Source organism: Leopardus geoffroyi, chromosome A2, assembly GCF_018350155.1.
Source record: "Leopardus geoffroyi isolate Oge1 chromosome A2, O.geoffroyi_Oge1_pat1.0, whole genome shotgun sequence".
Lineage (NCBI taxonomy): Eukaryota > Metazoa > Chordata > Mammalia > Carnivora > Felidae > Leopardus > Leopardus geoffroyi.
In genome coordinates, this window is record NC_059331.1 from 65,642,380 (window position 1) to 65,655,532 (window position 13,153).

At 52.9% G+C, this 13,153-nt stretch overlaps 1 protein-coding gene across 20 annotated transcripts in view; it reads left to right on the plus strand.

The window, feature by feature from the left end:
* IKZF1 (IKAROS family zinc finger 1) overlaps nt 1-13,153 on the plus strand; it is a 100,048-nt gene that overhangs the window by 44,266 nt on the left and 42,629 nt on the right. The window contains exon 1 of one of the 20 annotated variants that reach the window (XM_045494275.1): nt 8,477-9,030. The exons of the other annotated variants lie outside the window; for them this stretch is intronic. The gene's annotated coding sequence lies outside the window, so the exon portion shown is untranslated. Of the gene's footprint in view, nt 1-8,476; nt 9,031-13,153 lie in introns of those variants that run through there. 20 annotated transcript variants of the gene reach the window in all.

Here is a 13,153-nt window from a genome sequence, read left to right on the forward strand (position 1 = left end):
CCACCAGCAATACGTGCGCTGGCCCTTCTTCCTGGTTTCGAGGGTTTGCTCACGGCTGATTTGGCAGCTGGATAGAGAACCCCCGGGTAGGGCTTGGAGGCAGGCCACAGGCAAGGTCTATTGGGTCACGATAGCATGTTACCCCAGTAGACTCTGACGATGGCGTTACATCACACGCAGATAACTGCCTCCGTTCTTAACCGTTAGACATGTGTCATCGAAGTGTGAAAACATGTGTGCTGTCAGATTTCCCATCATTTTCTGTTCTTTCGTTGCCGCTCATTTGCATGGGTTACTCATAAACGGAGATCTTTGGTGTGATTTGTACAACCGCTGTGTGTGTTAGTCTGCGAAAAGGCATCCGTGGGCACACGGAGCGATTGGGGCCACGATCCCCGCACGCTGGGTTTTCGGTGCTGCCGCCGTGGGCCCTGCCTGTGCCACTGGGTGTCAGCAGGCAGAGGACACGGTGGGCTTCCCTGGCTTGTTGTTGAAGACTTGCTTTTAAAAATAACCAGTTGTGCTTTATAGCATAAGGGGTTGGGGTTGTAGCACAATGCCTCTCATTGTTTAATCCCGCTCACGTGGCACAGCTCTGAACAAAGACAGCCAGTTCTCAACTTTATAAGTTCCAATGTGAGATCACTGAGATACTCACCACATCACAATTGTTCGTTAGAGACTTTCTTGCTTTCGTGTCTAATTGTCTAGTACTAGAAAATCCTCAAGCATCTAGCTGTTTGTAGTTTTATGTTATGGGAGTGGGGTGGATTGAACCTGTATATTAGTTGGGCTTTTAAATTTTATTTATTTGTTTAAGTTGATTTATTTTGGGAGGGGCAGAGAGAGAAGCCCAAGCAGGCTCTGCACTGTCATTGCAGAGCCCAACACAGGGCTCGAACTCACGAAACCGAGAGATCATGACCTGGGCCGAAACCAAGAGTCCAGACGCTTAACTGACTGAGCCACCCAGGCGCCCCTTGGTTTTTTTAATTTTAAAAAGTCATTTATCTTGATGAGAAATCATATGTCTTAATAACCTTGATAAACGCAGTTTTGCATGATTACACCTTAAGGTTGAAACACATTTCATTTCATCATTTCCCAGAAGGGGCAATGAATTCACCCATTTCCTGTTTTTAATCTCAGAATGTTCTGTATTTCCTCCATATCTACTTGCCCGGCAGCAAAACCCTGGAAGCAGTCGACACCAAACCCTTTTAACCCCTACCTAAGATTTATGCACTTGGCACACAGTTGCAATGAAAATCCACAGTTTCTCTGCCCAGAAATGGATACGTGAGGCAAAATTCACTGTCCCTGTTGTAAGTGAAATCCTTCAGCAAGCTGGTCAGTGATCTGAACTCAGTCTGACACGCACGCTCATGGTTCACGTTCAAGGGCACCTCCACCAACTTATTCATCTAGCATGTGGCGGGGAGGGAACATTCCTTCGTGACCACATTTTCTAAACTACTCAAACTTACCCATTTTATTTTCGGTATATTTAACCCGTTGGGACGAGGGATCTGTCTAGAACCCACTTGACCCCCTGAGATTCTTTCAAGAATATCTTGAAAACATTTCAACGTTCTCTTCTCAGCTCAGGTCTGCTATCGTAAGTACTAACTCGGGCGTTCCGGAGAGGTGATCTGTGTGCACACATTTGGCGAATTGTAAACCCCGTGTGCAGGAAGGACTGTGCTCTCCGTTCATTCATTTGCTCTTTATTTATTCCTTCCTTCCTCAGACATTTCTCACACCGCCAGTGCAGCGGCCTGTTGACTTCCAGACATTCGGTCCAGATGGCCAAGAGGTAGTCCTCTTGCGGCCAGAAATAAGACTTGCGTTTGTCTGGCCATGTGGGCTGAGCCCTGTGCTTCACTGTTGGAAAAAGTCAGCGCCCCTGTGGACCTTATCTCTGTTCCCTAAATGACCCTGGCTCTCGAGTTCTCTTATCTGGTTGCATAGTGCTTTCAGTGTCGGCCTCAGCTTTCTAATTTGCAACTTCTAATCTGCTGGGTGTTAGGATAAGAAAGAACCATTTAATCATTTTCAAAAGTGTGCATGAGGTGAGGGCCCGTGAGTGTCACAGGGACTCACCCGTGAGTAGACGCGTGAATCTGGTTCAGAGGCTTCTGAGTTCTCTTTTTGTCGGTTGCCTCAGAGGCTGGTTTTACTTTCTCATTCTTGACCTGTTATCACCACGTGCTATAGGTGGATGTCTGACTTCTGAGTCAGTGTGATATCAACGGGATGATTCCCCCAAGTCTCTCTATTTTTCAAAGCTTACTTATTTTGAGAGAGAGATTGTGAGCAGGGGAGGGGCAGAGAGAGAGAGAGAGAGAGAGAGAGAGAGAGAGAATCCTAGGCAGGTTCCACACTATCAACTCAAAGCCTGACGCGGGGCTCGAACCCCCGAACAGTGAGATCATGACCCGAGCTGACATCACGAGTCAGATGCTCAACTGTCTGAGCTGCCCAAGCGCCCCCTCGAGTCTATATTCTTTAAGTTTAGCAGCTCAGAATCAGGCAAAGGGATTACATTCGCCATTTCTTTGATCTTTAGGACCTTCCAGTTTAAGTTCACACTGTATTTCTTTCTATCACTTAAACCCAGAGCCTCAAGCCAAAATGGGAAAAGCTGATAACAATTCTTGATCTAATGTGTAAAAATATGTCTTATTGTTACTTTATTAGACATTTTATTTCACTTGGCCCTCAACCGCGACCAACCTTGGAGTAATTGGTGACCAAAATATGAATATTTTGTCATTGCAGAGGGCAAAACTTTCTGTGAATTCCACACGCTGTACATTTTCCCTCATATATTTTTAGAACTTTCTTAATACTCGGTGTTCTGAAAATAAATATTGCTCTTTTTTTTTTCAAGTTAATTTATTTGGGAGAGAAAGAGAGAGAGAGAGTGGGGGGAGAGGCAGAGAGACAGAGAGAGAGAGAGAGATCATCCCGAGCAGGCTCCGTGCCACCAGCACAGAGCCTGATGCAGGGTTCGAACTCATGAACCACGAGGTCGTGACCTGAGTCGAAACCAAGAGTCGGATGCATAGCTGACTGAGCCACCCAGTTGCCCCCAAATAAATACTGCTCTTCAATAAGCAAGATCACACCTTCCCACACCTCTTCTCCTTGCTTAGATCTTACGGTAGGATCTCATCATAAAAGACAGAAGCTGGGAGGTCTGGAGGCCAGAGGAACCACAGAGCCACCGACAATGTGCCTGGAGCCCACGCTCTTCCTCTCCCGTCCTGTGGGATTTGCAGCTCCACTTTGTCCAGATAGAGAGCCAGAGAAACCTGCTTTTCGTTCCCCTTAATCCCGTCCACCACAACTCTTGCCCTAACGGGCAGGCCTAGCCTCCAGAGCCCTGGCACACCACCACGCCTCCCCAGAACGGGCCTGATGTCCAGTCTCCTGCTCATTCCCTGAACTCGAGGCTCTGATTCTGCAGTGTTTGTGCTAAGGTTTGTCAGGGACGGGAGGGAAAGAGGCCTGCCCCCTTCTTTTATGCATCAGCCCAGCCATGACAGCTGGGGCTCTCTGAAGTCACCAAATGGAGGGACAGGTATGGTGGTCTTCATGTGGGGAAACTGAGGCCGGGGCTGGGAGCAGCCTGATGGCCGGGGGCTGGTAGATGCAGTTTTGGCTCCACGATCGGTCTTCCACTGTGTCGTTTTTATTGAAGGGCATCTCTTGTTAGTGAATCTCTGAATCTACCAGCAAGTTCCTAAAACTTTCCTTTACATACGTCTCCCGGCACCTTGGTTACCAGGCGGGGGATCCCTTGGCCTGGGGACCCAGCCTGTCCCAGATGCAGGATGCAGGAATTGTATTAAAACTCAATGCCACGGGCACCCAGGTGGCTCAGTCGGTCAAGTGGCTGACTTCGGCTCAGGTCATGGTCTCACAGTTCGTGAGAGAGCCCCAGGTCAGGATCTGTACTGACAGCTCAGAGCCTGGAGCCTGCTTTGCATTCTGTGTCTCTCTCTCTCTTTCTGCCTCCACCCCACACACCTTGCATGCTTTCTCTCTCCCTCTCTCCCTCTCTCTCAAAAATAAATAAACACTGGGGCACGTGGGTGGCTCAGTCATTTAAGCGTCTGACTTTGGCTCAGGTCATGATCTCACGGTTTGTGAGTTCAAGCCCCGCGTCGGGCTCTGGACTGACGGCTCAGAGCCTGGAGCCTGCTTTGGATTCTGTGTCTCCCTCTCTCTCTGCCCCTCCCCTGCTCACACGCTGTCTCTCCTTCAAAAATGAACAGTTAAATAAGTAACTAAATATTAAAAAATTAAATTAAAAAAAACCTCTATGCCAAAAACAAGACAAAACAAACAGAAAACCTCAATGACAGAGGGTCCAGAGAAGGCAGAATTCCCCCGGAGCATCTGCAGACACTGGTGTATCAGTCACTGGGGGCTCAAAGACCCCAGGTTTGCCATTTGTGCATGCGAGATGCTTCTCGATCAATTCTTCCTGACTCTGAAGTGCTGGGTTGTTCTCCAGCCTGGTGGGGGGCAGGACCAAGAGACAGGGGAGCAGGGACAAGGGAAAACCCATGCAGATATGCACCTGCCACTGCTGTGGGGGACCAGGCTTCCATCCCACCAGAGCTCCCTCCCCCCCCTCCGGGGGGCAGAATGCAGGAGGGGGCATGCACGGCACCCCCCACTGGCCAAGGGCTGCCCCGTGGAGGGTGAGGGTCCTGACTGGGAGCTGCTGGTGCACAGCACAGGTTTTCCTGGAGCCTCCAATGCCCTGGGCAGAGAGACAGAATATGGCACAACTGAGCAGCTGACATGGGGTGCACGGGGCACACCTGCCCACAGCAGATGAAAGGTGGCCAACAGGCTGCAGGTGGGATGGAGGGGTGGTGTGGTGCCCAGGTGAGGTCTTTGCTATTGTGTATCATTTTTTGGATAGAAAGAAAGAAAGGAATGAAGGAAGAAAGGAAGAAAGAGAGAGAAGGAGGGAGAAAGAAAGAAAGAAAGAGGAAGGAAGGGAAGAAAGAAAGAACAGAAAAGAGAGGGAAAGGGAAGGAAGGGAAGAAAGAAAGAAAGAAAGAAAGAAAATAAGAAAGGGAGGAAGAGAGGAAGGAAGGGAAGAAAGAAAGAAAGAACAGAAAAGAAAGAAAGAAGAAAAGAAATAAAGGGAAAAGGGAAGGAAGGGAAGGAAGGAAGGAAGGAAGAAAGAGTAAAAGAAAGAAAAGAAAAAAGGGAGGAAGAGAGGAAGGAAGGGAAGAGAAAGAAAGAAAGGGAGGAAGAGAGGAAGGAAGGGAAGAAAGAAAGAAAGAAAGATAAAGAAAGGGAAAAGGGAAGGGAGGGAGAAAGAAAGAAAGAAAGAAAGAAAAAATAAAGAAAGAAAGAAAGAAAAAGAAAGAAAGAAAGAAAAGGGAGGAAGAGAGGAAGGAAAGAAAGAAAGAAAGAAAGAAAGAAAGAAAGAAAGAAAGAAAAGAAAGAAAATGAAAGAAAGAGGAAGGAATGGAAGAAAGAAAGGGATAAGGGAAGGAAAGGAAGGAAGGGAGGAAGAAAGAGAGAAAGAAAAGAAAGATACAGGGTTCAGAGTTGAGAAACCAAGCTGCCAAAACTGAAGGGAAAAAAAGAACTGGGACATTTTGGAATCACAGGCTGGTAGCTCCCCGTGCTGGCTAGCACTGGCCACCTCCATTTTGCTGATACAAGGGGAGGGTCTCACACGGCAGCCATCAGTGCCCCTGGTGGCAGGCCCGTGGCCACGGGGCGGACGTCCCATCCTCGGTGGGTGTCACGAGTGACAGCATCACAGGTGCTCGGTAAGACTCAGGTTTACGTGTGGAGGAAAACGTCAGGGGCTTGGTTTTACGTGGCATGCCTGGGCGCCAACACTGCAGGGTCCACAGCGTCACGTTGGGGTAGGAACCATGTGTGAGGAGTAGAGTGTTGTCTAGAACATTCACCCAGGAAGCCTGGAGGGTGGGTCACAGCCCTGGCAGTCGGCTTTGTCGGTGGAAATTTGACCAGCCGCCCTCTGCTCAGGGAAACAGCTGAGCCCCGGCGCTCTCCCTGCCGTCAGACAGAAGTTCACTTCTAGGAGGCGAGGGAGGGGGAAGAATCTAGAGGGTCCAGGCCATCAGCAGGCGGTGACGAAGGGTTGAAGAACATAAGCAGCGGCCAGGGCCCGGGGAGGCCTGACAGCAGGACGGGAGGGAGGACACGCAGGGCCGTCCTGAGCTGCCTGCACGTCCGAGCTCTGCCCACGGGCCGTGTGCGGAGCCTTCTCTGGTTTGTAATTCATGGCAACGGTTCTGTGCTCGCTTGCAAAGAACGAATGGAAAGAAACGATCCCGGGAAGGTTCTATTCACGTGTAACGTCTCAAGAGATAAGCAGCAGTTTTTCTGCAAGAACAGTAATAATTCCTGGGGGTAGTAGCCACTAGTTCTCTTGGACGCCAGGGAACAGGGAAGAGGGGGGCATTCGTTTTAAAACCTGTGCCTGGAGGGAGCTTCCCATGTGAATCCAGAGGCCTCGGAGGTGAGGCCCCCTCGGCGGGGCCCTCGCCCTTGCGTCACACGCCTGTGAAAACGGTAGATAAGGATTTTTCTCGGCGACCTCCTCGCCCCTCCAGCGGGAATGCCTTTGACCCAGAGTCCTGCTGGTTATCTCCACACGCAGAAAATACCACAAACCGGTTAATTCACAACTTCTTTCTCCTTCTTCCCTAAGTTTCGTGCTTTTTCCTCTCTGTCTGTTCTCGTTTCTTGAAAGGGTATTTTTAGTCCCAAAGGGGATCTGCCTGAATGTCGTTAACGTTTTCTGTTCGTTTTTCCATCGTTTTGGTCTGAGCTCCAAGATTACAGTGTCGATTACGCCGCAAGGAAATTTCACCCTGTTTTACTCCAGCCTTTTAAGTGGCAGAGAGAAATAACAGCATGGCCCCCTAGAATTACCAGGGATTTTCTGGACCTCACACCACTGAGGGCAGACATGCGGGGGATGCGGGGATGGGACCTCCTCACACAGCTGGGCCGTGGCCCGGACTGGTCCCTCGTTCTGGGGCCCGGGCGAGGACAGCCTTGCCTTGCAGAAGTCTGCTCTGATGAGGAAAAGCTCGTGAGCGTGTGTGAGTGTGCGTGCGAGCATGTGACTCTATGTCTGTGTACGCGAGACGGTATGTGTGTGTGCACATATGCGTGAGCGTGACTGTATGCATATAGGAGACAGTGTGTGTGTGACTGTGTATGCGAGAGTATGTGTGTGTGTGTGAAAGCGTGTATGTAAGTGTGAGTGTATGTACATGTCTCTGTGAGGGTGCGTATCCATATGTGTGTGTATCTGAGTGAAGCTGTATAGAAGTATGTGGGTATGTATGTGTGAGTGTGTGTGTGTATGTGTAGAGGTCTGTGTGTGTGTGTGAGAATATGTGTGCCTGTGTATGAGTGTGTATGTGTAAGCGTGTGTGAGTCTGTGTATGTGAGAATGTGTGCGTGTAAGACTGTGTGTGTATGGGGGTGTATATGTATGTGTGTATATATAGTGAGTGTATACGTGTCCAGGTGAGAGCATTATCTGTGCATATGTGGGTGGGTGTGTATATGTTTGTGTGTCTGTGAGTGTGCGTGTAGAGTGTGTATATGCACGTGCGCATGTGTGTGTGAGAATATGCGTTTGTGTGAATGTATGTGAGTGTGTCTGTGTGTGAAAGTCTGTGTCTGTGTTTGTCTTTGTGTAAGTATGTGTGTCTGTGTGTGTGCATCTGTGTGTGAGTCTCTGTATGAGTGTGTGCATATGCATGTGTAAGTGTGTTTGAGAGTCTGTAAGTGTGTGCGTATGTGTGTGAGAGCATGTATCTGGGAGCGTGTGTGTGTCTGTGAGTGTGTCTGCGTACGTGTGTGTGTGTGAGTCGATGTGTATCTGTGAGTGTGCATGTCTGTGTATGTGTGTGTATGTGTGTGTGAGTCTGTGTATAAGTGTGTGTGTATCTGTGTATATATGTGTGTGTGTGAGTCTGTGTATTTATGAGTGTGCGTGTGTGTGTGTATATGTGTGTGTGTATGTGTGTGTGTGTCTGTGAGTGTGTCTGCATAGGTGTGTGTATGTGTGAGTCGATGTGTATCTGTGAGTGTGCATGTCTCTGTATGTGTGTGTGTATGTGTGTGTGAGTCTGTGTGTATAAGTGTGTGTGTATCTGTGTATATATGTGTATGTGTGAGTCTGTGTGTATTTATGAGTGTGCATGTGTGTGTCTGTGTATATGTGTGTGTGAGTGTGTATAAGTGTGTGTGTCTCTGTGTATTTATGAGTGTGCATGTGTGTGTAAGTGTGTGTGAGTGTGTATAAGTGTGTGTGAGTCTGTGTGTATTTATGAGTGTGCATGTGTGTGTCTGTGTATATGTGTGTGAGTCTGTGTGTATCTGAGTGTCCACGTCTGTGTGTATGTGTGTGTGAGTGTGTATAAGTGTGCGTGAGTCTGTGTATAACGTGTGTGTGGACGTGTCTGTGAGTGTGTGTCCGTGTGAGAGTCTGTCTCTGTGCGCCTGGGCGTGTGAGTGTGAGAGTCTGTGCCTGTGAGTGTGCATCTGTGCATACGTGTGTGTGCGCCTGGCCCAGCCACCGAATGCAATTCCTGACTCCTGCTTCCCTTTCTGTCACTTCTCCGTAAGTGTCCGCATTTCGGTTGGCCTGGTGTCTCGCGGTGGCTTCCTCTTTTCCTGCATCCCTATATTTCATTATTCGCCCTTGTTCCTCTTCTAGGCGCTTACAATTCAGCCAGGAGGATGTGGAAACCCAGTTACAATATGACACATGCCTCCGTGTCACAATCGCGCTCTCGGGCCCTGCCTCCTGGAGGCATCTGGACGGGGGCAGAGGGGGGAGGAGGGGAGCTGGTGTGGACAGAGGGCCGGACAGAATGCAGAAGTTGGGGCTTCTGGAAACCCGAGGGCCGGCGATCGCTGGGATGGTTTTCCTCGGAAGCCTGGAGTTTCCCATCCGCGGCCGGATTCCAGCTGGGGCCTGAGGCCGCGAGCCTGCAGGTGCGTGTTTCTGCTTCGGGAGCCTCTTCCCTCCAGGCCACCCCACGGCCCCCAGTGTCCCTCTGTCTGTGGGGTGTGGGGACAGTGTCCTCTGCCCGGAGTCCCCCTGCCCCTGGCCACCTCCATCCTGACCTTGACCCCGTTCCCCCAAGGGACCCCCGACTTCATCTCGGCTGCCCCATCGTCCCCCTCTGCAGCCCCACGGTCTGGGCAGTGGGGAGGACCACCCGTCACACACACACCGCCATCCCTGCATTGCTGCCCTTCCTGGAAGCCAGACCTGTGTCCCCTCTCCCACCACGCTGTCCCCACGGTGGACACAACCATCTCCCTGAGAACGAGGACTTCCTCTCACGCTCTACTCCCTGGGGGCAGGGCTGGGGTTTCGCGTGGGCCTTTCTCTGCTCACCCTCACGTTCCTGCAGCCAGAGACCGTGTCTTCCCCCAGAGATGGCTCTTGTGACCCACTCGGGGCTTTGCACCCAAAGCATGCAGTGTCTGGAACATACACCGGTCCTCTGAGGGCGTGCAGGGTGGCTCCGTCCTCCAGGGCTGTGCAGGATGGTTCTGCCTTTCGAGGTTGTGCAGGGTGGCTCCGTCCTCCAGGGCCGTGCAGAGTGGCTCTGTCCTCCAGGGCCATGCAGGGTGGCTCTGTCCTTCGAAGTTGTGCAGGGTGGCTCCATCCTCCAGGGCCGTGCAGGGTGGCTCTGTCCTTCGAAGTTGTGCAGGGTGGCTCCGTCCTTCAGGGCCGTGCAGGGTGGCTCTCTCCTCCAGGGCCGTGCGGGGTGGTTCTGCCCTCCAGGGCCGTGCAGGGTGGCTCCGTCCAGCGGCCTCCTGTCGTAAGCTCCTGAACTGCTATCCAGGAGGGTTCGCCCCACCCAGGCATTCTGATCTTGGTCGCTGTGATGTGTTTGACTCCCAAAGCAGGTGGGCACACAGGGCAGCCTTGGAGTGACAAAGACGAGTTCTGGGGTGAAGTGTGTGGATTCCAGTCCCTGCTCTGCCCTGTCCCAGCAGGTGGCCTCTGGGGCCCGATTTCCCTCCTTTGTAAACTAAGGTCGCAGTTGCCACACGGGGCTGCTTCAAGATCGGAAGCGCTGTCGTATGCAGAGCGTGCCACATGGCGGCGGGCACGCGGTAGCCGCTCACGAGGGCACGGGGTCAGCCGCGGGGGCCGAGCAGCCTCGACGTGGACCTTGCTTGTGTAGTCGCTTGGATGTGGTGTGGGAGCCAGCATGGCCTGCGCTGGTCCTTTCCATGTGCTTCTGGGTAAACAGTGTTGAATCATAAAACGACAGAGTGGAGGGGAAGGGAGGAACCCCTCTCGGTTCAAAGAAACTCGCTTAAGTGAAGCCCAGGACTTTCTGAGACACTCGAATCCTGAGAAGCGGCTGACATCTACCAGGAAGACAGCCTGATCTTCGAAGGTTCTTCCCAAGACCTGTGCAGTTTTGGCCGAGGTGCCGGGAAGCAGGAGTAATGAGTAATGAACTGAGTAATGAGCGAATCCCAGAGGGACACCGTGGGGCCTCCGGCATCTCTGCTCTGTGGCTCACTGCCCTTCTGCCCTCCCGGTGTGTGGGGACGGGACGGGACCTTTGAGTCCGGTGGCAGATGGGAGGGGACTGAGACTTGGTGATGGTCTCTCAAGACCTCTGGGGCCAGGGGTGGGGGAAGGAGGGTGCAGGCAGGTCCTTCGCAAACCTACCTCCGCCTCCCCTCCGGGTGGTCAGAGCCCGAGCCCTGGGACCAGCACTGATGATAATATCCCAAGACGTCCTTGTGAGCACTGATAAAGCACTATATGCTTAGTGGTCACGGAGCCTAGTGCTAAAAGTTAGGAAATAATGAGGGAGAGAGAGAGATCAAGGAGAAGGGGGCAGGGAAGGGGGAGCTTTCAAGAATCCCTTAGGAGGGGCGCCTGGGGGGCTCTGTCGATGAAGCGTCCGACTTCAGCTCAGGTCATGATCTCACAGTTCGTGGGTTCGAGCCCCGCGTCGGGCTCTGTGCTGACAGCTCCGAGCCTGGATCCTGCTTCGGATTCTGTGTCTCCCTCTCCCTCTGCCCCTCCCCTGCTCACGCTCTGACCCTCTGTCTTTCAATAATAAATAAGCATTAAAAACAAATTAAAAAAAAAAAAAAGACAGTAGGGCACTCCTCAGGGCACCTGGGTGGCTCAGTCAGTTAAGCGGTCGACTTCCGCTCAGGTCATGACCTTGTGGTTCGTGAGTTCAAGCCCCGTGTCGGGCTCTGTGCTAACAGCTCGGAGCCTGGAGCCTGCTTCTGATTCTGTGTCTCCCTCTCTCTGCCTCTCCCTTGATCGTGCTTTGCCTCTCTCTCTCTCTCAAAAATAAACATTAAAAACATTTTTTAAATAATAAAAAAATAATCCTAGCCTGCAAAGGATCTCGACCTTCGCAGTAAGTTAATGCTACTTACGAAAGACTTAAGGTAGCCACATCACTTGCCTTGTGCCTTCCCACCGCCTCTGTGTGAGTTTCCCATCCAGATGGGAGGTCCGGACCGCCACACCCCCCGGGTCCCCAGGGGAGTGCTTTGCTTGCTGGCCCAGAAACAGAAGGAGCAGGAGCTTCGTGGGTCCCAAACACGGCAGGGGCTCGGGTGTGACTCCCGATCCTCTGTCCGCAGCCTGCTCGCTGGGCTGGCACACCGGACGTGCCCCTGAGTAACAAGGGCCACAGGGACTGCTGCCCCCCCCGTCCTGCGTTGCTGTCTCTGACCTTAAAAGTCACCGTGGGTGACGGGCACTCTAGCTTCGGGTCTCCGAGCTGCCTTTGTAAGTGTGTGTGCAAGAAGAGTGACCCTTGTGCCATTGGCGCGTGCACATACACACACACGTGCACCCCGGCGCGCAGGCCAGATGCGTCCGCCCCACCTGCACACCTCAGCCCTGGCCACCTTCGACCCCCGTCTTCCTCTGCAGGTGGCGAAGGTGTCTCGCACTTCCTGCCCACAACACCCCGGCCCCAGGCTCACTGCCTGAGAAGTGTGTTTGGGGGCGGAGGACAGGAAGAAGGGGGAAAGGCAGGAATGAGATCCCTCGCTGCCCCTGCAGCATGCTGGCCCGCCGGGCGCCCCCGAGGAGGAACCCGCGAGCACTGCCCGTAGGGACCAGCGCCCATCTGACGACAGCCAGCCTGCTTCCGCACCCCGGGGCTCACCAGCCCCCGAGCCGCTCTTCCCGACCCTCCTGTGCCTTTGCTGAGTCACCTGTTGCTTGGAATTCTGGCAGGGACCCCTCAGAGCTTCTGGAAGGGAGGGCCAGCAGGGGACCCACCCTCTGGGTGTCCCGGGGAAGATTACTTTATCTGTGGCCTCCTTGAAGCAGAGCCCGGGCTCCTGGAATCTTTGGGGCTTGACACGGTGCCAGCCGCGGGGAAGGGAGGGAATGGCCAAGAGTGTTTGCCGAGCCTGGTGGGGGGCCGTGTCTGCACCTGGAGGAAGGCGACAGTGCTGATTCTGTCCTCCTCAGCCCTTCCCCCTTTCTCGGCCGGCAGCAGTGTCCCCTGCCGTCTCCCCGCTGCGTTCAAGGCCCCCGCACCGACCACCCTTGGGGACAATCAGTGGCGGTTGTTTGCTTTACTCTGCAGAACCTCATTTCGGTGCCGTGCTCTCCTCCCGCCTGGCAGTGAGGGTTCAGTAAGACCGTGTCAGCGGCAAAACCACACGTGAACACGTGTGCGGCCAGGTCCGCTGGAGCGCATGCCTGGACGGCTGATGGACGCCTGGTGTCCCTGTCCTTGCCCGGACCTGGACGCATCCACTGGCCAGGGAGACACCTGGGTGGCCACCACCGCCCGTTGGCACGGCTGCTTTGTAGAATGTCCCTCCCTTCCTGTTTTGGCCTGTGTGATACAAACATCCCTCCCTGTGAGATTCGGGAGGGGAAAGGACATTCGCGTCATCACTTCTGCCCGGGGCCCAAACACTCACTCATCCCCTGGCTTGCGGCGGGACCCTCCTGGCATGTCAGTATTGGTGCACCTCCTCCTACCTCCTTCAAGCCCTTCTTCCGGGCCCCAAGGTGACCCTTTCCTTCTCCCTTTGTAAGCCTGGGTCACACTCTCACATTGTGTTCTTATCACCACCTCCCCACTTTCTC